The following is a 27448-nucleotide window of genomic DNA, read 5'->3' on the forward strand; positions in this document are numbered from 1 at the left end:
TGATGCCCATGGGAGCTCACAACCGGCCCTGGAAGTTGGCCTGTGTAGGAAAAGGCCTCCCAGAGGAGGTGATGACTAACCTAAGACCTGAAATACAAGTAGAAGCAAGCAGGCATAGAGCATTCATATTTACTCATTTGCTTGTATTTATTCAGTGGTTACTGTGACCCCATCTGGCAAGTACTTTGCATGTATTAACTCATTTAATCCTCACAACCACCCTTTGAGGTAGGCACTATGATTGTCCTGTATCCCCATTTTGCAGATGAGGATGTTGACTCATCAAGAGGTTAAGTAACACAACAGGAGCTCCCCTGGCTGGAAAGTAGCAAATCTCCAATGGACCCCAGTCTGACCAGAGTGCCTTGCCTGTCCACTCTGCTGCCCCCTAGCAGAGAGAGGAGGGAATTCCAGGCCAAAAGAAATGGCAGGTGCATAGATGGCAGAAGGCAAAAGAAGCTATGGTATATTTTTTTAGGAACTGAAAATACCCTAGTGCAAGGGGCCAGTGGTAGAGAAGCACCAGAAGGGAGCTGGGCCATGAGGAACCAGGTGTGCTTAGCTGAAGGCTTTGGCCTTTAGCCTGAGGATAAAAGTTTCTCATCAGGGGAAGACAATCTCTCTCTACTCACCTTTCGAAGCCCAAATACTCCCTCCCTACCAAACTCTCCAGGACCCTCCTGCCCTGAACACTTATACTCATGAACCTCTCAGCTCTTTGAGGCCATGTCTTCCATTGCATGTCTGTCCCCTTCCCTAATGGTGAGCTTTTGGGGGCCGAGGGAGTAGCCTCACCCGTCTCTAAATTCCAGTGTGGCACCAACAGGGAAGATGTTCAAGAAATGTAAGAAATGTTGCTGAACAGATGTCTCCTCCATCTGTCCATCCTTCATATTGTTAATACTTTTTACACTATATTATAGTCCATTGCAAAAGCAGCAGACTACACATTAGCTTGTGAGCTGCTGGTGGAAGTGATCTTGTCTAGTACCTGCCTACCCAGTACCTAGAACAGTAATTGACATGTTGCAATTGCAAGGTAAATGTCGAATGAGTGAAGAAATATTACAGAGCAATACTTCAACGCACTCATGATGAAGCAAAACGAAAACTAACATCCTTGCTAACCCAGCTTCTAAGGCAGGTGAGGGTCTCCAAGCTGACTCCATCTGAGTGATTATTCCAGGTGAGGGTCTCCATGCACTTTGCCAGCTGCAGCAGCCAGAGTCCCAGGGTGGTGTTGGTCCCAGCTAGGAAAGTTCCCTATACTAGCTGTCACCAAGGGCTGTGGGTGGTGTGGGCGGGCAGATGCCAGGCTCTGGTTTATGCCACAGCCCCTCCATGCCAGGCCAACACCTAAGGAACTGCAGAAGAGAGGAATGTGAAAAGCCCTCAGAAAGTGGGAGAGGAGGAGGACGGAACACAGGAAGGCAGGTGGGACTAAGAAACCAATGGAAAGGTGGATCTAGCCCAGCAAAAGTCAAAAATGAAGTCACAGTCTCTAAACTATGATGACATCTAGAAAGAGTTCTGGGAGAAGAAGACAAAAAGGAAAGATTTTTTTTTTTAAAGAAGAGTCAAAAGCCGAGCACTCCTGCCCCACCGAGAAGCCCTCCCTGGCCTACAGGACTGAGAGTAGGAAGAGGACAGATGTAGGTGCTGGTAGGGACAGTCGATCTGCTCCCTTCAGCATGGCCCCAGTCTACCCTGAGCCCTCTGTGAGCACTGGTGACGGAGCAGTGCCACTGTCTGGGTGGAGGGAACAGACGCTATGACAGAACTCTCAGATCTGCCACCCTCCCTGTGCACAGTAATAGCCACATAACCCTAAGAGCTGTCCTGAATTTCTCTGCTGAAGTACAGGTCTGTAGAAAATTCTGACTGTCTGTATAAACGCCCTTCATTTTCCTGAAGTCAGTCACTGGCTTGCACCTCCTTCCCCCATCCCAGCTCCCAGACTTCTCTCTCGTATCCCTTTCTAAATTGTCCACGATGCTCTCTGCAGAACCCTCTCCAAACTCTCTACTGGCATCCTTAGTTGAGGGGCTTATGACAGGACCCATTTCTGCAGCAAAGTTATCAGTGGCAAAGACTATTGTTAGTTCTTGGCAGAAACAATCAGGAATTGAATCACTGAACAGGTCACAGAGCCCTAGCAACCGGGCTTGTTGATATTTTGTGCCTTCTTCACTTTTACGTCTCCTTTTCTCCCCTTCCATTTAGCTGTCCAGCATCCCAAAGTCCTGGCATGTTCCCATTCTGAATGCAAAACAGAGACCAAACTGTCACAATAGAAAAAGGACACAGTTCCAACCCAAGGACAAGGGTATTGAATTACAAAGCCCCTTTGGATAAAGTAGAACAAGAAACACCCCGTTTCACCAGGTGTCTGAGAAGCAGAGAACAGGGCCTAGCGATAAGGAAAGCAGTCAGAGAGGAACCCAATACCCCAGGCAAGTCACCCAGATACACAGAATTTATACACCTGTCTAGACACGGGGGCTGGAACCTGCTGCTGGTCCACTCTAGGGAATGGAACTCCCTGAAAATAATCCTGTGTTCACCAGTTAACCCATGGAGAAAGGTGCAAACAGCAGGACAATAAGCCAATTCACTGAACAAATATGTACCATGCAGATACCACGTACCAGGCACTGGGGACACGGAGTAAGACAGCCCCCTTCAAGTAAAACGACAGCAAAGACTTAAACAGCACTGACAGTATTCAAAGTCTTAAAGTGCATCGGCTCATTTAACCTTTCTAGCAACTCGGTGAAGAAGGTACTATTATGTCCCCTATTTTGCAGATGAGGACACAGGGAGGGGAAGTGACTTGTCCGTAGTACCAATGCGGGTGAGTGGTGGAGCTAAGCGTCAGCCCCCAGTGAGATGGCTCCAGGGCCTGTGTCCTTGACAGTTCACTGGCTACACTTGGAGAGGAGCCAGACTTGACACACGTCCAAAGCACTGCAATGGGCAGAGGATGAAGAACTCCAAGCCACTGCCACCAGAGAGAGCAGGAAGGCTTCCCTGGGAAGGCGGCCTGGGAGCTGACCCTGGAGAATGAGGAGGGAAAGGCCAGGGCATTCCGGACTCAGGGCCAGAGGAAACGGTGAGGTGAGAGGGTCCAGGAAATGTGTGTTACCCTGCCTAGCCTGAACTTCCCAACAGGAGGGACAGACCAGAGACAAAGTAGGTTGGGGTTGGATAGCAAAGGGCCTTGGATAAAGTTGAGAACCAGTCTGCAGGGGACAGGAAGCTAGTGAAGGCTGGGGAGCAGGGCAGTGACAGGCAGCAGAGAGAAGGGTATGGACAGAAGGCATAGACTGCAGGGCAAGCACTCTGGGGTCTATGGAAATAGTACTGATGAGAGATAAAGAGGCTCTGAACTAGAGGAGCCAGTGGTGGTGGAAAGGGAAGGGATGGATTTGAAAGGCAGAAAATCAACAAAACTTAGTGACCAACCAAAAGTTGGAAGATTTTTGTGCATCGTAGGTTACCCTAGTGAGCAGGTGACCAGTAGTGCCACAGAGCACTGAGGAGGAGAACCAGCAAAGAAAATGAATGGGTAAAGAACGAGTGATTCCTTTCTTAGCCCTGGGACTTTGTTGTGCATTAAACATAAAGGGACAAGTCTGGACACCTGGGCAATCGGAGCATCCTCCTGGCTCTTCCAAGTAGCCAAATGGGCTTTTAGTAGGAAACTTGCAGGTGCAAAGGCAGAAATCTTACGTGTTTATTTTTTCAGGAAGGCATCCTGGTGACTGTCTTTAAGAGGAAGCAGACTCCACCCGATGTCAAAATAAGCATCATCCTCCTCATCTCAGAAGGGAAGAAGTCAGTCAGGTGAGAAATACTAAAGGAATTCGGGGCCTTCCCAAGCACACAGGACAAAGAACATCTCCTTTTGCCATCCCTGTGCTTTCTTGAGTGACTCAGGAATTTGGGTCCGAAAAATACTGAAAATACTGAAATTGGTGGTGACTGGTCAGTAAATCCTATTTGGACCAATTAAGATATTAATACCTGTATTTGAATCTATACCCAAAATGAAATAGCTACTCTACAAAAAGGATTTTGCTGGAGCTTTCTTTTTTTTTAAATAAAAAAGCCTTGAAATCTTTATACATAGTCACGTAGAACATCTGACACAGCTGTTCATGCCGCGACCCACCATCTTAGGTCAGCTTCTCCCAGAAGCAGATTCTGAACCAAGGATCCAAGTGCAGGGGATATTAAGGAAGGGTCCCCAGCAGAAACCAGGAAGGGAGTGGGGCCTCAGGAAGGGGAAGAAGTCGGCAAGGGTACCATCTCGTACCGTTCCAGATCCAGCCTGATCCCAGGGCAGCTCTGGGGTGCACACTGCACTCAGCGTTTGTCCTGCCTCCAGATAAAAGAGCTGGGCGTCTGCCCTCCTGCACCAGTCAGTCACTGCCTGCAACGGGGGTGGACAGCAGAGGAAGTACACAGCCCACAGGCACTCGTGACACTCCCCAGGGACAAGGGGCCACTATGTCCATGAAAAATCCTCTGGAGGTCACAGGTACAGACTATTAGCATCAGAGCACACAAAAGCTGGGAAACAGACACAAAGAGCTGGCAAAAAACAGCCAAGAAGACTGTCTACTTTGTCCGTATAAAATACAGACATAGATGCAGACACTGAGGGGTGTGTAATATGTCGCTGCTTGGAGTAAAGATCTCTGGAGCAACAGTAACCATAAACCGCTGTGTGGCCCCGGGTCCCACACACACGGACACAGCAGCTGAGCCCCTCTGAACCCAGCCCTGGAACCCACAGTGTGACTACATCTACTGATAGAAGAGGCAGGAGTCCAAAACTCAAGAGGCTGGAGCAAGGAGCAAAATCAGACAAGACGGAATCCAGCAGGAGTTAATCTATGGTCTTCACCTTGGGTCCAAAGTCAACAAGGGCACCAACAGAGGATACAGGAGACGCAGCTCAGCAGCGTCATGTACTAAGGGCACACGTGGAGCTGGGCTGGGACAGTAGATCCACAGAAGCTACCCCTCCATGATCCAGAACATGTTATCTAACGTCAAAGTGCCTTCAAAGGAAAGCAGGGTCTGGAATTAGGAAGGCAAAAGTCCTTACTGTGTGGTGCTGGCCCCACCACACCCGGGAAAATGGCCTTCAGTTCTGGAACAAGCATCATCCAAATGATTTCAGAAGACTATGACACAGATGCTACAAGAACCTGACACTAAGGAATGAAACGTGCAGGTGACCGAACTGGAATATTGTCCTTAGAGAAGAAAAGACTTGGTGCTGGGGAGGCATGTTTGGTGACTTCAGGTCTTGAGGGCTGTTGCTGTGGCAGAGTGGTTAGACTTGTTTTGTGTAACCCAAAATATAGAATGGGGCCCAGCAGGTAAAAGCTACAAGGAGATGGAATTCAAAACAATCTAAATACTTTACTAGCCAGAGCTAGCTAAGGAGAGGAGATAAAGGAAAGCAGTGGGTCATGGTGGAAATGATGGGCCGGCCAACCTGTGAGGCAGGCAGGGCATTCCTCACCACTGGACTGTGGCTCTGTCAGTGGTCCCCAAGCTGGGCTGCACACTAGGATCCCTGGGGACTTGCTAACAATATATTTCTAGGCCCCGACCTGAGGACACTCTGATACAGTGGACCTGGGATGATACCCAGAAATTCATTTTCTAGTAAGCTTCCGAGACTTTTCCTTCTGCCATCCCCCAGCCTTTGTGCAAGGACCAGGGTGAAGACATCTCATCAAGGATGACCAGACGGAGCTCAGGCATCAGGTAGGGAAGGGAGCCTAGGGCAGATACATTTATTCCTTTCAAATTCCAGAAATCTGTGGCCCTGGGATTGGGGCATTCTAGGTTTCACGTCAGAGGAGTCAGTCTGAGGAACACTGTTTAACAGACAGGACTCTGGAGCCAAACTAACCTGAGTGTGCATTCAGGCTCTGCCACACATTAGCTGATGGGTCCTGGGCAAGCCATCTCCACTCTCCAAGCCTTAATCTTCTCTCCTGTGAAATGGGAGATAATTGTACCACCTCTCAGAGCAGCTGCGAGGCTTGACTGAGAGTATAAAATATAAACTATATGGCTATAGTATGTCAGAGTCCTTTCTAAAGGAAGCCATAAACTGCCTGGTCATTTGTGGGGCAATGCTGAGCATGAAAGAGGATGGAACACGCCTTTATTTTTGTTTGGAGCAACCTCTTTAAAGCAAGTGTGTCGCGTGTTCCACGCTGGCGCTAATGTGAAGACACCTGGAAAAGAATAGAAGCCATTGTTTCCTATATTTGTTTTGCTCTATGAAGAGAGAGTAATATACAGAACTTACCTGCTCTTAGCATATCATGAAAGAGGATCAAATGCTTCAAAACAAAAGAGCATTCATTATTTTTTAATCCTAAGAAGACCAGCAGTACTGCTTTATAACACCAGTGACAGAAGCAAGCAGGCTTCCGCTCACTGTAGCTGCGGGGGCAAGTATACAACTTATGGTAAAATACCACATCCGGCCGTGAACAGCTATTTCTCTAAGTCCAGTGTACTCTGCCCCAGGTATCCATCTGGCCCCCTCCCGCCTGCAGGGGCCGTTCCGATATACCGGGAGTCACCGTGGGCAGGGCCTCCCTATGTGGTTGTGAAGGCTGTTCACAGCAGCAGGGCTTCGGGCTGGAAGAGGGATGGTGCCCCTTGATGAGCTGTGGCCCCAGCTCTGGGCCGTGTCCGCTGGAGGAAGAGAGGCCATTTCTAATCCACACACATGTGGGCTGGTGTGGCCCCACCGAGAATGCAGGACATGGGGCTCTGCTATTTCTGTGCAAGATCTCTCCACTCCCCCATTAAAAAAAAAAAAAAAAAAAAACTATTCCCATATTCCCATCACAGCCCTCCCCAGTTCAGTTAATGAGGACTCTTTTCTTTTAGTAGCTCAGGCCGAAATCCCTGGAGTCATCCTTGATTCCTCCTTTTCGACTCATAGCCTCCATCTTGCCTATCTGGCTTCACCTTCAAAGCATGTCCAAAACCTAAACCCTTTTCATCAGCAACATGTAAGCCACCATCACCTCTCCCCTGGATCCTTGAAACAGCCTCCTAACTGGTCTTTCTGCCCCTGCCCCTCCATAGTCATTCCATGCACAACACGGAGGATCCTGAGATCCTTTTAAATCCACACTCCTCTGCACAGACCCTTTGAGCGGCTTCACAGCTCTCCAGATAAAAGCCCAAGTTTTCTGCATTTGGTTTGTGTCTATCTCCCGTGAAGATCCAAGGTGTAAAAGGGCAGTTTTAGTCTGTTTTGTTCATTCCTCTAATCCCAGCATCTGTAACAGTGCCTGGCACAGAAAAGACATCCAGCAGACCATTTTTAATAAGTAAGCAGTTTTTTGCCACAGCGACCAGGGCTGCAGCATGTTCAAATCAGTCCAGCACTTCTGGACAGGGGTGCTGTTGAGATCCACTCCTCACCAGACCTGGAAAAACATCTATGTCTGGTCCAAACCTCCCTCTGACATGGCTATTTCTGTCTGACCCCTGCAGGTCACCTCCTCCCCTCCCCTTCAAGAGCAAATGTCACCAATCTCCCAATAAGTGAGGGCTTTAAGGAGCAAAAAAAGACTCTTGATTTGGACCTACACAAAAGGCCCTGGAGCAAGGGGATTGAAAGGTTCGGGGAAAGCCGGGGGAAACAGAAAAATACTGACAGCAGTAAAAGCAGGGGACGAGTTGGTCACTCCATCCGCAGTGTGGTGATACGCCCTAACGCTTGCTTAACTGGTGGCAGAGCAGAAGTAAATGGAGGCACTGGGAGGCTGCAGCTTCTCCTCCCTGGACACGCTGGCTCTCCACCTGCTGCACAAAATGTCAGGGGAGCCCCTGCCCCTTCAGCTCTCTCTCAGCTGGGGTCACATCACCATGACCCCTCTTGAGAGCCACTCAGCTACCCTTGTGCCCGTCAGAGCCAGGAGCCCACAGAGGGGAGAGAGAGGGCGGGTACCTCAGTGCTGTGGTTATTCAAGTGCATTTGGGGTGGATAAGATGGGGTCAGACAGGGTCTGCTCACAGGGGCAGCAGGGGAACCCACTCCAGCTTCAGGGGCTGATGAAGAGACTGAGTTTAGCTGAAAGACAGGGAGAGGGTAGGCATTTAAGCTACTTGTGGTCTCAGCCACAGAACATCAACCAGGAGCAGGGAGCTGAAAACTAAACAGCTGTGCATTCTAGAATGCAGGCTGAGCCCAGCAACAGGGAATCTCAGGAGAGGCGTGGGACACACCTGGGTGGCTGCCAGGGAGCTGCAGCGCTGCACACAGGAAGCAGGGTTCAGTGGAGATGGCCAACATGTCCCAGCTTGCCTGGGATTCTCTTTGGTACCGGAAGTCCCACATCTCAGGCAACCTCATTAGTCCCAGGCAAACCAGGACCAGAAACAGGGAGCAAGGCCACACCCCCGAGTACAGAAGGACACTGGGGAGACACAGAACAGTGATGCCAGAAGAGTCGCCCAGACAGGAAAGCCCAGTTGTAAAAAGCAGGACAGATGAGAGAAACTGAGCTCAGAAAGAGGTGAGGTTAAGTCCCTTCAAGGAGTTTAAAAGGTTCCATTTAAAAAGTTTCTGTAGGTGGGAGGGTACAGCTCAGAGGCAGAGCACATGCTTAGCATGCACAAGGTCCTGGGTTCAACCCCCAGTTCCTCCATCAATCAATAAACCTAATTACCTCCCCAACAAAACAAATTTTTTTAAAGATTCTGTAGTCAAGTGAAATTGGGAAGATCTAGGTTAAACAAAAGTGGGCAGATTTAAGATGGGACTTACTCCCTAAAGGAGATGGAGCATCTTCCAGAGATAAATAATCATCACTGTTTCCACAACTTAACTGAACATTAGACCCTCCCCGCCCAGGGGAAACTAATAAACCAGCTCATAGGAAACCAGCACAACACAAACCCCAGCTGGGGAGACCCTGCTCTAAGGCAACTTTTCAGAAACGTGCCTTATCTGGAAAGAGAAGTTCACACAGAGTCTGATTATGCAGGTTAATAATTGTCAGCCCTGAGAAGCAGGTCACAGGGCAAAGTCACCGATGGAGACAGGACAGCAGAAGCTAAGCACCGCTGTCTCCGATGCGGTGACGGGTCTGGAGTCATCCACTTAACAGAGGCTAATGTGCTGAGGCAAAGGGCTGTTAATGGTCATAACAAGCGCCTGGACCAAAAGTCAGCTTACCCGCTAACCCTTCCCCTGGAGCAGGGCAGCCCATCTAACCCGGGCAGCAAGGTGAGTGGACCCGGCACTGAACACTGACCAGGCGTGTGATGCACAGAGCGTGCCCTGACTATGTTCTATGGCTTCCACATTTATCTTGACCATGGCTGGAGGAAAAGCAGCTGGATTTGATCTGATAGCGAACAGGGGAAGTGCAGAAGGTTCTGGAACAACACCGAGCCTTGATGTGCCTGGCACCAGCAAGGCGGGCTCACTCTGTGGAGCCCTGTGGAGGACTGCTGGAGCCCTGGGGGAGCGCGGCGGCGTTGCTGTTCAAGGGCGTTTTGCCCTCCTGTGGACAAGTCCCTGTCAGAGTACGAAGTTCAGCAAACCTTCAAGGGCTTACGTGTAAGTTCTTAGGTATGAGGTACAGACCTACCGAGGAGAGACAGAGAGACCCACGAACCAGAGGCCCGGAACCCTGGGCCCCGGCGGTGGCCCCGACACTGTGTTCACCTGAAGTCACGCCACCTCCCTGGGGCTTCACTTCCACGTGGTAACTGAAGGCTGCTCTGTAGCTTTGACATTCCAGAAGCATCGATAAAATTCCCAAACATTTTTTGTTGTTATTTATTTGGGTTACAAATGGCCATTTCCTCTAAACTGTCAGCAGTTTACTCTTAGAACAGGTCAGGCCTCTGTGGCCCTGGACAGAGCTGCAGACTCCTTTAATGAGAAAAGTTGACAGAGGTCCGTCAAAGGATGTTCAGACCATATTGCAGGAGGAGCCACCTGCACGGTACGTCCTCCACCCGCCACATCCTACAGCCTGGCGGCCTTGGACGATTTTGACTCTCTGGAGCACGCTAGGTAGCTTCACACCGCCATGCCTCCCATGTCTTGGGCTCCCTGGGACACACTCTGAGGAAGCCTTGTGTGCAGAAGGGTCCTGGGGGTGCTCTTTGGATACATCCCTGTTCCAGTGATGGAAGCGAACTGGTAGAGGGAGGGGCTGACTGGTGGAGCTGACCCTCTGCAGCTGGGATGGCCCTTCAGAGTTGTGCTCAACTGAACCTGGGGGCTGGGCCTTGGTACTCACCTATTGACCAGTCCCTAGATTCAGGCTTTCCCTGGGGAGGGGGCCTAACACTGGGAAAGGCAGCTCCCTCCAGCCAAGGGCAATTCCATTGCACCATTAGCACCCACTGCTCCCTGCAGCTGGGGGAGTTGGGGGGCAGAGTGTGGGCAGCAGCCTGCAGCATCCACCACAGTGCCTTTGCTCCTGCTCCTCCCCACCCCATCCCCATCTCCCCAGCGTCTACCCTCCACTGCTGCTGCTGCAGTGCTTTTCCCAGAGTTTCATCATTCTTTGTATAACCAGGAATTCCTCAAGGGTAGGGCTGCCTTAAGCAACTCTGCTGTATCAGGCATTCACGTGGTGCCTGGCAGGTAGCAGGAAGGAAACAGAACATACTGAGTAAGAGTGAGTCTCAGCTTCAGACTATGAGTTCGATTCCCAGTGCTACTGATTATAAGGGTAATCAACTTCCTTCCCTGGTCCCTAGTTTCTCAACCTATAAAATGGGGGAAATGGCCATTATCACTGCCTTTTAGGTTGTGTGCATGAAATGAATGACATGAAAACACCTGGCACATGGTAAGTACTTGATGAAGGAGAGCAGCAGGGATGGCTGTCCCCTGCAGCCTCTTCTACTGCCTTATTAGCAAAGATCTGATTGTTCAGTTTCAGGAGGGGGATGAAGAGTCGGGGAAGAAAGAGCTGCAAGCAGCTGTGAGCACGAGAGGGCAGCCTGGGGGAGCTTTGGGTCCGTAGCAATGTAGAGGCGCATGGAGAAGAAGAAGGGAAAGAGGCCAGAGGCTGGGGCGGGGGAGGTGGTCAGAGGATGGACCACTGGGAGGACCTTGAAATGGAGGCAGGAACTGAGGGAGAGACCTGGGCGAGCTGAGGCTGGCTGTGAGACCTGCGTCCTGCTTCCAAAGTCATCAGTGTCTTAGCTCTTCAACAGGACGTCATCTTCACAAACATCTCTGAGAACACTGCCTCCACAGTGTTTATTATCTCCCCCAAACAACATTCCCGGCAAATAAGCAGACAGACGTATCATCCATGCCAGGCGTTTCCTCCCTCCCCAGCTCAGATTTCAGGACAATGTGTTTACGGCTGTCGCCCCACATGGGCCACCACAGAGACCCCTGAAAATAGGAAACAGCCTGATGAGAGGGGCTGGGGAGCCTGGCTCGCACACATCCTGTCTCCCCCAGGGCCAGGCCGGGCCGGATACCCGATGAGAAGCCCACTTCTGCCCCCTCCCCATCCTCTCCCTCAACAAAACCACCCAGGAGAGAAACACATTCCCGTCCTGGCTAGAGAGAGACCTTTGTCCTGCCTGGACAAGGGGGAAGGGGTACCATGACTGGACACTTGTAACGCTCCAGTTTTCCTTGCAAATTTGCACGCAGGCCCCCAGACCTGACTCTGTTCAACACATTTATATTCGGCTGTGGGTACTTTATGTTCTGTCACTTTACTTCATTTTTCTGAAACTCCTACAGGGTACAAACCAATCTGAACAGGCCATGACTTAAAACCCCTTAGAGCATCACTGTTTGTTATAAATACATGCCTCAAATAAAGCCACCTCCGGTCAGCAGGCTTGGCCTATCATTCAGGCTAGATCAGGACAGATCCCGACTTCAGCCAACTGAAAACTAAAATAAACTGCACTGCCCAGCAGAAGGATAAATTTTCATTCACTCACTTACTCATTTACTCATTCAACGGTCAGTGTATCAAGTGCATCACGTGGTATTGTACTGAGAACTTCCAAGTGGCGAAGTATGGTCCCAGGGCCGTGGGAAATGCAAGGATGCATGAGAATCATCCCTTGCCCTGGAGAAGCTTGTGGTCTAGAAGGGGTGGTGGAGAACAGGGACAGGGATGCAGGAAAGAATGATTCATTTGGAGCCAAGGATGGCAGCGGAAGATGCAAAGCAGGGAAGATGGTGGGGAGGGTGGCTGGACGGGCCTAACACTCATATGTACTCAGAACCCTGGTTGCCATGAATTTTGCTATTAAATTTGATCCCAAATTTTAAAATGTCACTGACGCATTTTAAGCAGAGGATTCCCACGGGGACGTGTTGTCATCAGACTGAAGTGGTACCTTGGTTACATGTTCCCAGCCATCTTCAGCCTGTACCACATGAAAGGAACTCAGTAACTATTTGCTGAAGAATGAACCTGTGCATGGAGACACTGCAGAACAGCAGATGAGAAGGGATCTCTGGAGATGAAAGGAATTGGGACCTTGTGAAGTGTGGGCAATGACTGGAACACCCACAATGATAATCCAAGAGATAACAAGCAAAGAATGGATAAAACAATGGCCAGGCCGCTTGGCATCACTAGTCATCAGGGAAATGCAGACCAAAACCACAGCAAGACACCACATCATACACACTAGAACGGCTGTACTCAAAAAGACAGACAATAGCAAGGGTCGGCAAGAAGCTGGAACACCCCCACACTGCTGATGGGGATCTAAAGTGGTGCAACCACTGCAGAAAACAGTTTGGCACTTCCCCCAAAAAGGTTAAACATCAGCCTAATATAGGACCAAGCAACACCACCCCTAAGTATATACTCAAGGGAAATGAAAACTGCGTCCATTCACAGATGTGCACACAAATGCTCATAGTAGCATTCTTCATAGTAGCCAAAAAGTGGAACAACTCAAATGTTCACCAACTGACAAATGAATGAAAAAATTGTGGTATATTCATACAATGGAATCCTATTTTGCTATAAAAAGAAATGAAGTACCAACACATGCTACAATATCGATAAATCTTGGAAATATTACACTGATTGAAGAAAACTAGTCTCAAAAGACCACACACTGTATGACCTCGTTGAACTGAAATGTCCAGAATAGGCAGATTTAAAGAGAAAAAAAAAGCACATCCACTATGGAAAGCAGTATGGAGGTTCCTAAAAAAAAATAAAAATAAAAACAGAACTACCATATGATCCAGCAATCCCGCTTCTGGGTAGTGATCCAAAGAAAATGAAAACACTACCTTGAAAAGATACCTGCACCCCACATGTTCAATGCAGCATTATTTACAATAGCCAAGACATGGAAACAATCTAAGTGTCAATCAACAGACAAATGAATAAAGATGAGATAAATATATATCATATATACACACAATGGAATATTATTCAGCCACAAGAATAAAATCTTGCCATTTGCAACCACATGGATGGGGCTTGACAGGATTATATTAAGTAAAAAAAGTCAGACAGAGAAAAACAAACTATCTCATTCATATATGAAATCTAAAAAAAGCAAAACAAAAACCAAGCTCAGAGATACAGAGAATAGGTTGGAGGTGGCCAGAGGAAGGGGGTCAGGGATGGGCAAAATGGGTGAAGGGGGTCAAAAGGTGCAAAGTTCCAGTTACAAAATAAATAGGTCATAGGGATGCAATGTGCAGCATGGTGACTAGAGTTAGTAATACTGCACTGCATATTTGAAAGTTACTAAGAGAGTAAGTCTTAAAAGTTCTTATCACAGGAAAAATATTCTGTAACTACATATGGTTACAGATGTTAACTAGACTTATTGTGATCATCTGGCAACACACCAAACATCAAATCACATTGTACACCTGAAGCTAATATTATGTCGTATGTCAGCCACACTTCAGTTTAAAAAAAAGAAGGAGAGAGAGGGAGAAAAGTAGATTGGTGGTTGCCTGGGGCTGGCATGGCCTGGGGAAAATGGAGATTGACTGCAAAGGGGATATGGGGTTTATTGGGGAAGTCATGAAAGTGTTCTAAATTGGTTGTGGTGCTGGTTGTGCCACTCTGTGAATATACTAATAACCACTGAATTGTACAGTTTAAAGGGCGAAATTGTATGGTGTGTGAATTGTATCTCAATAAAGCTGTTACCAAAAAAGACACATTATCCACACATTTGTGGACAGGACTTTTACACACACACACACACACACACACACACACACACGCACGCACGCACGCACATGCGCACACGAGCACGCGGGTAGCCAAGCCACGGGGAGGTCCAGTGCGGGGAATGTATGTTGCTCTGTACCCGAGACAAGCGGCCTGATTCTCGGGCTTTCTCTGAGCAGCCCCCACGGCCAGGGGAAGAAAGCAGGTGAAAAACCAGAGCTGATGGTAACTAACCAGAGCTAACAGTTGCTGAGACCATCCATGAACCAAGTGTGATAGAAAGCTTTACCACTATTATCTCAACATAAGTACATGTACATATATGCACATACAGAATTATATGTCGCATCCTTCCCCATGAGGTAGGTGTTCACATAAATCCCAGTTTACAGATAAGGAAATGAGTTCCAGAAAGATGAGGTAACTTACCGGCAGTCTCACAGGCTGTCAGGAAGATGTGGAGACACAGCCCAGGCAGCCTGCCCCGAGCACGGGCACTTAATTCCCGATCAATGCTGCCTTCCCTAAGGGTGGGGGCTGGAGATGCAGGTGGAGGTCAAGGAGAGTGGGATGTCAGTGCCCTGGGAGGGCCCAGGTGCCTGTGGTCTCCATGCGCACGGAGAGCCGGTTCTGTGAAGATGACAGTGGCGTGCAGAGCTGCAGCACAAACTAAGGAATTTGTGGTTACCACTCAGGTCTTGGCGATGAGGTAATTTCAAGCTTGGTACATCCTAAGATGTGGAGTAAGCGGGGCTGAACGAAGAGCACGAGGGTTGGCTGTGGGGCTTTGACAGTCATGACAGGCTGCTCATTGTCCCAGGAGGAGAAACGGCGGAAGTCGTCCATGTCTCACAATTCTGTGACTTCACAGGGAGGTACGTACCAGGGACACAACCCTGGGCGAAAGTTAAGCAGAACTCCATCACTTACCAACCAAATGTGGAGACGAAACATGCAAGAACCAGGATCCTGGAGAATACAATGACTTCTGTCAGGGGTTCCCAAATTTTCCATCACCAAGGGCATCTTTCAGTAACTTTCTCTAAGAATACCACATTTGGAGAGATTTTTTTTTCTACCCAGTTACATCATAACAAACAATTAACTTGTCTTTCAACATTTCATTTGTCAAATGTCCAATTGCTAATTAGAGCTTCTGATCAGTCAAGACCACCAACCTTGCCTGGCTGGGCTGCTGGAAGCCCCAAGCCCAGAAATGCTGATCTCGTCGGCCGAGGCAGCAGTCTGTGAGAAGCTGGAGAGCTTCCTTCTGTCAAGTTTTCCAGAGCAGTGGAACAGCCTGCAGGTCCCCTGAAAACATCTGCAGGCCCCTAAGGGTGCACGGGTCTCCTGCCGGGAACACTGGCCTCTCCTTGCCTCCTATGGTTAGGGCTAGCTTGTTACAGGCAGAGTTGGTGGCAAGGGCAAGCAGTGTGGATGTCGCCGGGGTTTGGGACCCTGAAAGACAAGGTGATGCTTAATTAATGCTAAGTGGAAGCTAAGGCGTTGAGATTGTACAAATGGCTCTCTCCAGCTTTCTAGAGTGATGCCAAGTCTGAGTGATTTTGCTCTTTTCAATAAAGGCAGTGTATCAGGTCTAGAGTCCAGACTGGTGACGTCCAATAGAAATATAACGTGAGCCATCTTTGTAACGTTTAATTTTTCTAAGAGTCACCTTTTTATAAGGTAAAAGGAAGCAGGTAAAATTAAATTTAATAATATATCCTATTGAAGCCAGTATATCAAAAATGTTATCATTTCAGCATTAATATTAATGTTACTGTTAATAATAGTAAAACAGTAATGAGATATTTTGTATTTTGGACATTCTAAGTCTTCAAAATCCATGTGTATTTTACACTTGCAGCACATTTCAAGCTCTCAATGGCCCCACAGGGCTAGTGGCTGCACAGCTGGTAAGAGGAGCCAGGACTGGGGTCCCTGCCTCAGACCCCGAGTCAGTGCTGTCTTCGCTGCTGCACAAGCCCTGTGTTTGTTCCAACACAAGTAAATGACTTCTCTGAAGATACCCCTACCGCCCCCCACCCAGCCCCAGTCCAGCCACCCACCCAGGGCCTTGGCAGCCTGAGTCTGCAGGGACATGCCAGCACCAGCAAGCCATCTGGGGAAGCCTGAGCCCAGGGACCAAACCCCATTCATTACATGACCCCCTCTGAGCTCTAAAAAGAGCATGAGTTTCCCACTGGGATCTCCTTTCTGGCTTTCTAGAACTTGGCACTCACACTGGGTTTATCTCATCCCCTCCCAAGCGCCCCACTCAGGTGCAGCCTCAGTGACTATTTCCCATCCTGCAAACTGGGAATCAGACGAACCAAGCAGACACGGGCAGGGGAGGACACAGAAGCAAAGGAGCGAAAGAACTGTCCGGGTTCCCTGTGGTGCCCCAGTCCCTGGTTCAAGTCCCCAGCCCAGGGGCTTCATGAGATGTCCCTCCAACCTCAGAACAGGTTCCCCTTGTCACTTACAGTAATCCCAGTGAGGTTACCACAGACCTTGTGCTCGTGCAGCGTGTGGATCATGGGATCAACTGCACAAATCGAACTCTAAAGAAAATCAGAGTTTAAAGGCAAATAAATATGAAGTATTTACTGAGAGGCAAAATTGGGATTGGCTGCAGACAGAATTGGGTTCAAACAGTGATTCTGCAACTATGTGCTATTGATTTTATTAAAACGAAACCAAGATTATATATATCCATGATTTTAAAATCCAGTGGTTCTACAAGCTTTGTAATGAAAATTGAGCACTTGCCGGCTCCGTCTTCTAGATGCAGATTCCCACTCCCTAGACACAACCGCTTTGAACCCTTTTGGCTACTTGTTCTGGTATTTATCTCTCTACATTCAAACAGCACACTTACAAGACTATGTCTGGGTTTGGTTTAGATTTTAGATCTTATCCATCAGCTTTCCAAGTGGAAGCTGAAGTTTTGGTCTCTTAATTCTCCCTGCCTGCGTCCCCTCCTCCACTCTCCAAACTGAGCTCTACCATAGTTTTGGTTAAATCAGTATTCAGCACTTACACCCTATGGCCATGTAATTATTAGGCCATGAAGTACAGTATACAGTAAGATCTTCTTCTTACACAACTTCATGTTTCTCCTGGAGGTAACCATGATGACTTTTTCTTCACTTAACTTTCTACGTACTTGTTACTAATTCATCACTAACGTTCCTTCAAAAGTAGCCATCTCTCAGTACGACAAAATTCATTTGGTCCTGTATCAATGTCATCTTCTGGTGACTGCCCCCAGCCCACTGCCTGGCAGAGCCCTCTGAACAAACTCCCGCACCTGCCTGCACAGGTTGGCCTCCAGGCCAGCCCCACAGCGCCACCCTGAGGCTTCTCTTACCTTTGTCCTGTGGGTCCTCAGGGTGTACTTCCTGGAATAGATCACCGGCTTCCATTATCTTCTGTCTGCCTTTTTCTTGAATAACCTCATTTTGGAAATACATCCAAGGGTAAATAGGAATTAAAGTTTTCAAGACTTTGAATTTCTGAAACTGTCCCGATGTTTCGGAGGTGTACAGAATCCTAGGTATGGAGAAATAATTCTCTCTCAGAATTTTGAAGGCATCTATTACTCCCTGATTCTCCAGCTTGTGTTTTGTTTTCATTGGAAAGTCCAAAGTCATTCTCATTCCTAATATCCCTTCTCTTCCCCTCCAGAAGCTTCTCGGGTCTTCCCTTCGCCCTTCGTGGTCTGAAATACCACGATCACATGCCTTGTTGGGGATTTACATCCATCCACCATGCTTGGTGCTTTGTGCATCTTCTCCATCTATACGTTCGTGCCCTACAGAAGTCCGAATGTCATCACCCTGGTGAGCATCTTCATGGCTCTAAGCCCCTTCCTTCTCATCTGGGAAAGGCTGCCGGTAAGTCATTTCTCACAGTGCTGTTTTAAAAAGAAAACAAGGTAATGTTTGTGAAGCACTGTGTATGGTTTCTGGCATGTAATGTGTACGCACTACATAAAGGTAACTCTTTTCAGTTACCAGATCCACTCTGAGAAAACGGCATGCCACACAGCAAAAAAAAAAAAAAATTCAGGTTATAATCAAGCAGAACTTTCAAAATTCCTAAAAATTAGACACTGAAAGTAATTATTTGTCAAACATGCCATTTTTCCATACCCGTAAAGTTAGAAGAATATGACAGACAGTCACATCCTGGGTTATTTTAGAAATAGTCCTTTCTGGAAACAGAGAACTGAACGAGATGACCTACGAAATTACAAGGTATCAATTCATCTCTGATGAATAAATAGGCAAGGAAAGAGGGCACGGTGGTAAGGTGGGCCACTCCTCCTGGGAATTTGGATTGCTTTATTTCCAGGCTGGTAGCTTACTGGAATATCAGAACACTCTCCGAGTGACACAATGAGGAAGCGTGCAGGTGGATTACACCAGTAAGTGGAGTAGGGCAGTTCTGCAAATGGGTATTTGCATTCAAGCTAGAAAGTAAATTTGAATGTAACAAGGAACACCCGGCCTGTAGTTGGACCACAGGGCCTGCAAGAACTAGGATTCTGGACTGCTCGAGCTCTGGAAACACAGCTCTCCTAGGAGTATGGGCTCATCCATAGAATCTGGTATCTTTTTTATGCAGGGTGAGTTGATCTAATAAAAAGTTCACACAGAGAATACTTGGGAATATAGAAACGTTGGGAGGTGACAGAGAGAGAGAGAGAGACAGGAACACGGCGTCTCCGAGGAGTCACCATGCCTGGCCATTTTCAGACAGGATGAACATACACATGGATGCTGATGTTATGGATGTAACTTTGTCTGTAATTTATAGGGTTTTTAAAACAATCTTTCAAGCTTCTTTGGGGAGGGGAGGTAATAAGGTTTACTTAAATATTTATTTATTTTTTAGTGGCACTACTAGGGATTGAACCCAGGACCTCGTGCATGCTAAGCACTCACTCTACCCCTGGGCTGTACCCTTCCCCGTGTAATTTATAGACAATGGAAAAACATTTGACAAGGGTCCTTTGCAAAGGCTCTCCTTTTAAAGAAACCACGGTTGTGAGGAGTGTTCTCTGAGGCATGGATAACTGGTTTATGGACAAGAAGGCAGGCGGGGGCGCTCACGAATAGGGACTGCCTTGTGGAGAAACTGCCAACCCCAGAGGCGCCCACATCCCAGGCCTCGAACCACCCTTTTGCTTCCTTTAAAATTTTTTAGTTGTTACAAACTGACATAATTTAATGAAAATTAAAATAACATAAGCAAAAAGAAAACTTACTTGAAATCTTGCCACCAGTTTCAAGTTTTTCAACAATAATCTTTGTGTACAAGGAAAAAAATCTAGAAAAATCGTGTAGCTTGAACCTGATACTACGTTCCTATAACAATGCCAAGCTTATGACCCACCCGCAGAGGGGGAGTCCTCCAGGGCTGGACTTGAGAGGGTCTCCAATGCTACTCTCCTCCCCCCATCACAGATTCACTTACACAAAGTGCACATGAGGACTCAACGAGTCCCCGATGAAAGGCCAACATCTTACTGGCCATTAATACACCTTCGCAGGCCTTATTACTTTGCTTTAATAAGGACAATGCCTTCGAAAGCAGAGTACAAGGTCCTGAAGAAAAGGGTAGTAGTTCAGTGCTTTGTCAACTGCAAAGAATTGTACAAAGAAAATGTCACCACTGGTCCAAAGCAATGGAATTCTAGGTGTCAGTGTGACAGAGCCTCTGCACTGAAGTTGTGGACTCGTAGGCCACCAATGCCAACAAAAGTCAGGTACCGGTGGGGAAACTATGAGTCACCTGGGACGACTGTCTGAAGAACACATGCAATCGTGAGACGTGAAGACGTAGCACACCTGTCAGCCAGCCTTGCAGAAAGATGAGAGGGTCACAGCTGAGTTGAGAGTTTCCCCTGAACGTGGAACTGTGAGCTGGGGAGCCACTGCACCAGTTGGCTTGTGACTTGCCTGCATTTTAGAGACTGTCATGGTAACTGCAGTGAAAAATGCAGGGAACTCTACTTCAAGGCTGACGTGATTGTAAAATTATGCAGCCACTTTGGCAAACAGTGTGGCAGTTTCTCCAAAGATTAAACACAGAGATGCTTTATGACCCAAGAATTCCACTCCTAGAGAGAATTCCACCCAAGAGAATTGAAAACATATGTTCCAACAAAAACTGGTACCCTAATGTCCATAGCAGCATTATTCATAACAGCCAAACAGCAGAAAGAACTCAAATGCCCATCAACTGATGAGTGTACAGAGGGTGGTGTATTCACACAATGGGATAGCATCAGCCATAAAAATGAAGTACTGATACGTGCTACAACGTGAACGAACCTGGAATACATCGTGTTAAACTGAACTCAGACACAGAAGAGTACATACTATATGATTCTATTTAAATAAAATGGCCCAAATAGGCAAATCCCTAGAGACAGAAAGCCCATTAGTGGCTGCCAGCGCCCAGGAGCAGGGGAGGGAAAGTGAGGAGGAACTACTAATGGGGATGGGGTTCCCTACGGGGGAAACAGAAAATTAGAAAGCTCTTAGCCCCTCTCCCAGCACACCAAACATGCTTCAGCAAACAGTGCTCAAGAAAGGCTGCGGGCCCAGCAGGGTGGAGCCAGTGCAGTAGGTGACCACTCTGCTACGAAGCACCAAGGCCAGGTTTCTTCAGTAACTGACAATGAACACGTCTAGGCATTTTCATGATCAGTGGAGGCACTGCACAGAGGGAACAACAGAATCAGACGTGCGGGACCAGCCCCCAGGCTACCCCTCTGGCTTTGGTTGGCTGTTTCAGGAAGGAAGGAGAGCAACTGCGCGAGGCCCCACCCTGGCAGGGGTGTGAGCAGGAAGCAGACCCCAAAAACACAGGCACTGATGGAAGAGACAGAACCACACCCAGCCAGAGACTGCATCACAGCACTGAGTTCCCTCAGCCACGTGAGGAAACAATGGAGAAAACCCAGTCTGATGCCAGGAGCCTCTCAGGTGGGTCTCTTCCCCAACCAGTCCTACCTTCTGCTGAGAATTTTACCCTGTAGACATAGCTTCTTGCAAAACACCCAGCATTGGTGGGAGTTCAGACAATGTTTGTTTAATGAATGAATGGCAGCATCACCTCTGACAGCAAAAAAAAAGAAGCAACTTAAATGTCCTACAACAGACTACTGGTTCGTATACATGTATGATATCTCTATGATTAAGCAAGTTATTTAACCCTTCCATGCCTGAACCTTCCTTGCTGCTAAAATGGAGAGAGTAATGGCACTGACCTCATACCACGAGGATTTAAACAAACTTAGATAATGTAACTTTCTAGTGTACAGTGAATACAAAATAAGTGTCAACTCTTATTATGGTTCCATGGAATACTGTGCAGCTGTTAAAACTGTGTTGAGAAAATCCATTTTTATACATGGAAATATCTGTGATAATTTGAAAAGCAGGTTATGAAAGAGTGCAAACAGTGTGATTCCAAACTTTATAAAAATGTGCATATAGAGAAAAAGCCTGACAAATACACATAGAAATATTAAGTTATTTCTAGATAGTGAAACCGAGGGTGACGTTCCTTCTCCCCCTCCTCCTTTTTATTCATACTATTATCATTTACCTATCTGTATTTTTTAACAAAGAGCATAAATTATTTGAGTAAGTGAAAAAGTTTTAAAAAGTTCCACTTGAATGCCAAAAAAAAAGCATTTGACACTATTTTCCTATTGTGGGATATCACTCCAAGAAAATAATGCCAAATACCAAAGAAAATAATGCCTGTAAGAATTAAGTTTATTTCCCATGCATGATGGGAAAATATACAGCAATTTTAAAAGACATTCATGATGTTCAAAACATTAGATGTTCAAAAATGTTCAAAAACAGTAGAAAAATACTTTAAAATATTAGAAAATGCTCTCAATATTAAGGAAATTATCTAGGAAAAAATAGCTGATGTGTGACCTCAAGTATATGACAAAAGAGAATAAATATCATGAGCAGAATATACTAGCAAGAATAGAGAAAAATCTTAACATGGAAATAAGGAGACATTAGCAGAAGACACATTTGACTCTCTGTCCTTTGCTGGTTACAGTTAACTCTATTTGCCACCTTTGACCAGAACAGGGTGGATTCTTTCTCAATGGTTCACAAATGAACCTAGAAATCTCCAGAATGATTAGACATGTGCCGGGCGTGACAGGCCACATCCCCGTCAGGACGGCACCCTGCTATCTCCAGCGTTGTGTCAGGGTCCGGGCTGCCCTCTGCTGATACAGCGGGCAGCTCACCATGGAGCCTGGGCACTGGGGACATGAGGTGAACCCCAGGGCCACAGCCAAACCTATCCATTCTGGACTCCACAGTCCCCTTTCCAAGCTCGAGGTCACGTAACCCCTCAGACTGAAACCTTTGTGGAAGTGACCCCGAACGTTTTCAAATTTGATCCACTCCTAAGGGAGGGACTAGCTGAGGCGAGTTCCGATGGCCTGGTGGAGGGTGTTTGGGATGGGGATAGGAGTGGGGACATCTCGGAGAAGGAATGAGATCCAAGTCACCAAGCACTCCCTCCTACAAGGCGTCCCTGCATGCTGGAGAGCTGGATGCTGTGGCTGTTTGGTGTGGTCACTCAGGAGCAAAGACGTGCACTGAAGGCTCACAGAAGCAGCCCCAGCAGCCTCTGCCTGAAGACTCCAGCTCTGGCCAGTGTGGAGACTGTGGGGCTCTCTGCTGCCACCCAGTGGATCTACTGAGGAAGGTCAGGTAGGAAGTTAAACCCAGAGGTTCTCAGTGTCGTCCAGGGACCAGTGGTATCAGCATCAAATTTTTTGCTGTCCTGGAAATTCTGGGAGCGAGGCCAGCAGTCTATGTTTTACTAAGCCCTCCAGGTGATTCTGATGCACACATGAGTTTGAGAAGCCCTGGTCTAGAGTAGGTAGTGATTTGCACCTTGAGATGTATGAAACGGATAATCAGATTTCTCAATTGGGAGTAGCTAAGTCTCCCACTAATGATCAGTGTCATAGGTTTTCTAAGAACTAAAGTTCATCACCCACTTTTTAAAAATTATTCATCTCCTTCTCAGAAAGGGCAAGGAGGCATAAAATTCAGCTCCTTTGCTTTTTATCCAGAATCCCCAGCTTATAAACATCCATGGCTTTCTTGTTTATGGGAGTGGCATTCAAAGTCGTCCAAAAACACGATCCCAAACCTGTTTTCCAGCCTCACTTCCAATCACTCCTCCATTTCATTTATCCTAGACTCTAATGAACTGGCTGATTCTCTGAATCCCACCTGCATCCATGTGTTCACTCTGTTCTATCCACCAAAGACATACTTATCTGTTAAGATTAAAATTTCATAATAGAAAGTCCTAAAATATTGTACCAGTTTTTAAGGCCCTCTCAAACACCACTTCCTCCATGAAGTCTTCCCTGAGTACCCTAGCCAATAACAATCTTTCCCATCATGAACCACCATCACACTTCATTTATCTCTCTCTTTTACTGCTTGACACTCTGCCCCTTGCTTTTTAGTTCTTAGTGGACATTTTTTATTTCTTTAAGTCCAGGGACTGAATCCAACTTATCTCAACATAGGCCAGTGCACAGCAGGTGAACAGCAAACGGTCTTTGAAAAGTGCAAATGAATAACTTCGGTCTCTCACAAAACAGCAGTTCACAACAAATGTTGGAACTGAAATCAGTGTGAGGTAAACATTGCAACCTAAAGGTAACTAAAGAGCCCCAAATGACCCTGGGCTAGGCTGGGAAGACAAACCTTACTATTGTCCAAAGTCCCCTTTGGGGCTCCACCACTGGTCGGCAGGGCCCTGGATACCCAGCAGCCACTAATCCACCTCCTCAGGGCCAGAATAGAAGGAGCCACCAACTCCCCCTGCTGGGCACCACAGTGGTCAGTCGCTTCAGGACTCACTGCAGGTAGCCCTGTGAAGCCTTCCACCCCATCAGCCTCTTAGCCCCTTAAGGAGCCCACCTGAGGACCCACGAGCCCTGGGAAAATCACTGCTGCAGCTCCCACTCATTCCTGGCTGGGAATGCTGCCTCCAGGACCTGGAGCCTTTGGTCCCAATCTCCTGCTGCCATCTCAGGAAGATGGGTCGACCCTAGAATTCCTCTCTTCCCAGGCCACTTGCCCCAGTGGTCCCCATCCTCGCTGCCCTCCCCAGTAAGTGTCCCTATATTTATGGTGCTGACCATGTGCACCTGCTAGGGGAAAGACACCCCTTGGGCCTGACACTGGGGCTGGGGAAGAGGGTCAGATCCTGAAAGCCAGTGGGTAATCAAAGAATAAGAAATCAAAGATCCCCAGAGAAAAATATACAAGAAGCAGAAGATGATCGCCAAGACAGATGACAAGAGATAGTGAGGCCTGAGTAGGCAAATGGGAAAGAACAGCCCACAAAGTAGTCTGGGATTGACACGGCCCCGGCCTGGGGCTTGCGCACACCGAGCTTTAGGCATGTCCGGGCTCAGGGATTTGGGTGCCTGGCTCCCTTGGGAAGGCCTCGGCCTCTCCAGACAGACCTTGGCCTGTCATGTTGAAGCTCTCATGTAACTGACACTACAAGTCACAAAAAAAAATCCAATTTGACAGCCTTCCTTCAGGATCACCTCAGTGACCCATAAGTCCCTATCCTGGATGTAACCCTTCTGGTGAGCAGTCCAGAGGCAGGTCTCCTTTACTGTGTGGAATGTGGGGAGGGGTCAGCCTGGAGGAGGGGTGTCCCCAGGGCCCACGCTCACCTCACCACCTGTTATTAATCCCCTCCAGTTGTTTTCTGTGAATGTGTCCAATGGGACACATAAAATTCTGGAGCCTGGATGAAACACTGAGCAGTTGGCTTGAAAAAAATAAATTAGAAAAAGTGGTTGTCTCTGGGTAGAGATTGGAGAGACTGAGGTCAAGGATCAGGATTCATTTTTCACTGTTTTTACCCTATTATACTACTTGCATTTTTTAGCATATGCTACTTTAAAAACACATTAGCCTTAATAGATAATGATTAAAAGGACAAGAATAGACAAGTCACAGAAGGGCATCTTATAAAATAAACCCACTGACAACAGAAAAGGAGACTAACCTGATGAGAGAGGTTATTCCATTACTCAGGAAGAAAGGTGAATTAGCCTAGCTGAGGGGCGGGGGGTCCGCAGGCACCGCCACATCTGTATATTGTTGGCATCCGTGTAGATTAGTAAATCCTTCTGTAAAGCAATTTGGCAACATTTACAGAGATATAAAGATTTCTTTTTCACTTAAAACCCCAATAATTCCAGTTCTGGTCATCGAGCCAAAGCAAATAATCTAAAATATGGAGGAAGAAACTACAGATACAAAATATTCATTGTAGGAGGGCAAAATTTAGACTCCTAGACATCCAGTAATATCAGGATGGTGATTAATTGATGAGAGTCACACAATACATTGTTATGCAGCATTTTTCGAAGTGATAAAGATTATCTATTATCAGAAAACATGCTTATTCTAAAGTTAAGTGACAACAAAGCATATATAAACTCACACAAACACTGTCCGTGTGGTTATGTTAAAAAAAAAATGCACAGGAAAAAAGACTGGAAGGAGATGTGCTGAAAGGCTCGTGATGGCTACAGTAGTCTGGTGGGGTTATTTTCCAAGTTTTTGGTGATATGGTTGCTCTATTTTATATGGAAAAATAAATATGTAAAGAATGAAAGGAGGCCTTTCAATCCCTCTACCCGCCAAGCAGGAGCAGAAGTGAGGCCTCTTGGCAAGCTGAGGTGTGATCCTATTTTTAGGCACTTCTAGAACAAACACCATAAGGCATGGCTCTACTGCCAAAGTGTTCAAAGAGCTACTCCCAAGACGTAAGGATTCCACCTCTGGGAATGCTGAAATTTAAAGTCTACCAAATGAAGTTCACATTCTGATCAAGGGTCCAGATGGAATATGGCAAAACAAACATGGCCACCAGCACCCAGCTGGTCCTCAGTGACGAGCTCAGCGTCCCGCCTCACCCGTCAGACCACCCAGGAGGCTGTAGGCATGAGGACCCACAAAGGCAGTAGCCAAGAACAACGGGAATTCCAGGCCCAAGCTGGGTGGTTCCCCACAATGACAGAGGATGCCATGCTCTTTGTTCTCCAGGGGAGAGAGCTGGTGACAATCTGGTCTTTGTGAGCCCGGAACCAGACATGTGAGCACCACAGGCAACTGAAAATGCCACATATCAGTTAGGTAAATAAATAGGCGTTCCCTCAGATCACTACTCTTCAGGATTCGTTCAGCATATTTAAGGGACAAAGGACAGCAGGGAAGGAAGGGGAAGGAACATCTTGGGGCAGCACTAGATCTCTTCTCCTACTGTGCAGGGAGGTTCAGCTCAGGACACCGAAACTTGGACGTCCCAACTCAGCCAAGCCAAGGCCCTGCCCCAATCTGGGTTCATTTCAGAAGGCGGTTTAGCCATCATGCCACTAGGCAAGGATGCTTCCTGGAGGTCTCATCCCTCCCTAGGGCAGCTATTAAATGTCCTGGCTTCCTGTAGAGTATTTGTTTAAAACAATTCTCTCACTCTAAAAGCCTCACCTCCAATCATTCCTCCACTTCTCATATCCTCGATGCTAATGCAACTGGCCAATTCTCTGAGCAGTAGACGCCTGCAGGAAGGAGGAAAAGGAATGAGGCAGGGGGTGAGGAACAAAGGGGGAATCTTCAACTTTATCTGTAACGTTTTATTGCTTTATTTAAAAACACGAAGCAGATATGATCAAATGTTAACTGCTGTTAATTCTTGGTGGTGGGAACACAAATTCCTCAACAAAACAAACCAAAGGTCTCCGAGTGAAAGTTCTCAGAGGCCCAACACCATGCTGAATTACCTTGCCTATTTCTGTCTTCCCCGTATTTGCTGCTCCCTAAATATCTTTGTTGCTGATGTTGGTAACAAAGTCAAAGGGGCTAACTCCATCCACATCTGGCCTCTTAACATCCGGGAAGCAGCTCTGGACATACTCGGATGGCAGTCCTCCGATGTGACGACCAGGCAACGACCAGCAGGGGGAGCTCGATGCTCCCTGCCTGCTGGCCTCTGCCCATCACAGGGGTGGACTAACCTGTTATCTTGGTCATACGTAACTAACGTTTCCACGGGGTCTGGACTGGAAGGCCACATGATTTAGTAAGCCCATGAGCATTCTGTACCTTGATTTTAGAATC

At 47.4% G+C, this 27448-nt stretch overlaps 1 protein-coding gene across 1 annotated transcript in view; it reads right to left on the reverse strand.

The window, feature by feature from the left end:
- MYZAP (myocardial zonula adherens protein) overlaps positions 1–15136 on the reverse strand; it is a 99444-nt gene extending 84308 nt beyond the window's left edge. Inside the window, exon 1 of the mRNA XM_032481117.1 lies at positions 14649–15136. The gene's annotated coding sequence lies outside the window, so the exon portion shown is untranslated. The remainder of the gene's footprint in view (positions 1–14648) is intronic.
- Positions 15137–27448: the final 12312 nt, after the last annotated feature.

This window comes from Camelus ferus, chromosome 6, assembly GCF_009834535.1.
Source record: "Camelus ferus isolate YT-003-E chromosome 6, BCGSAC_Cfer_1.0, whole genome shotgun sequence".
Lineage (NCBI taxonomy): Eukaryota > Metazoa > Chordata > Mammalia > Artiodactyla > Camelidae > Camelus > Camelus ferus.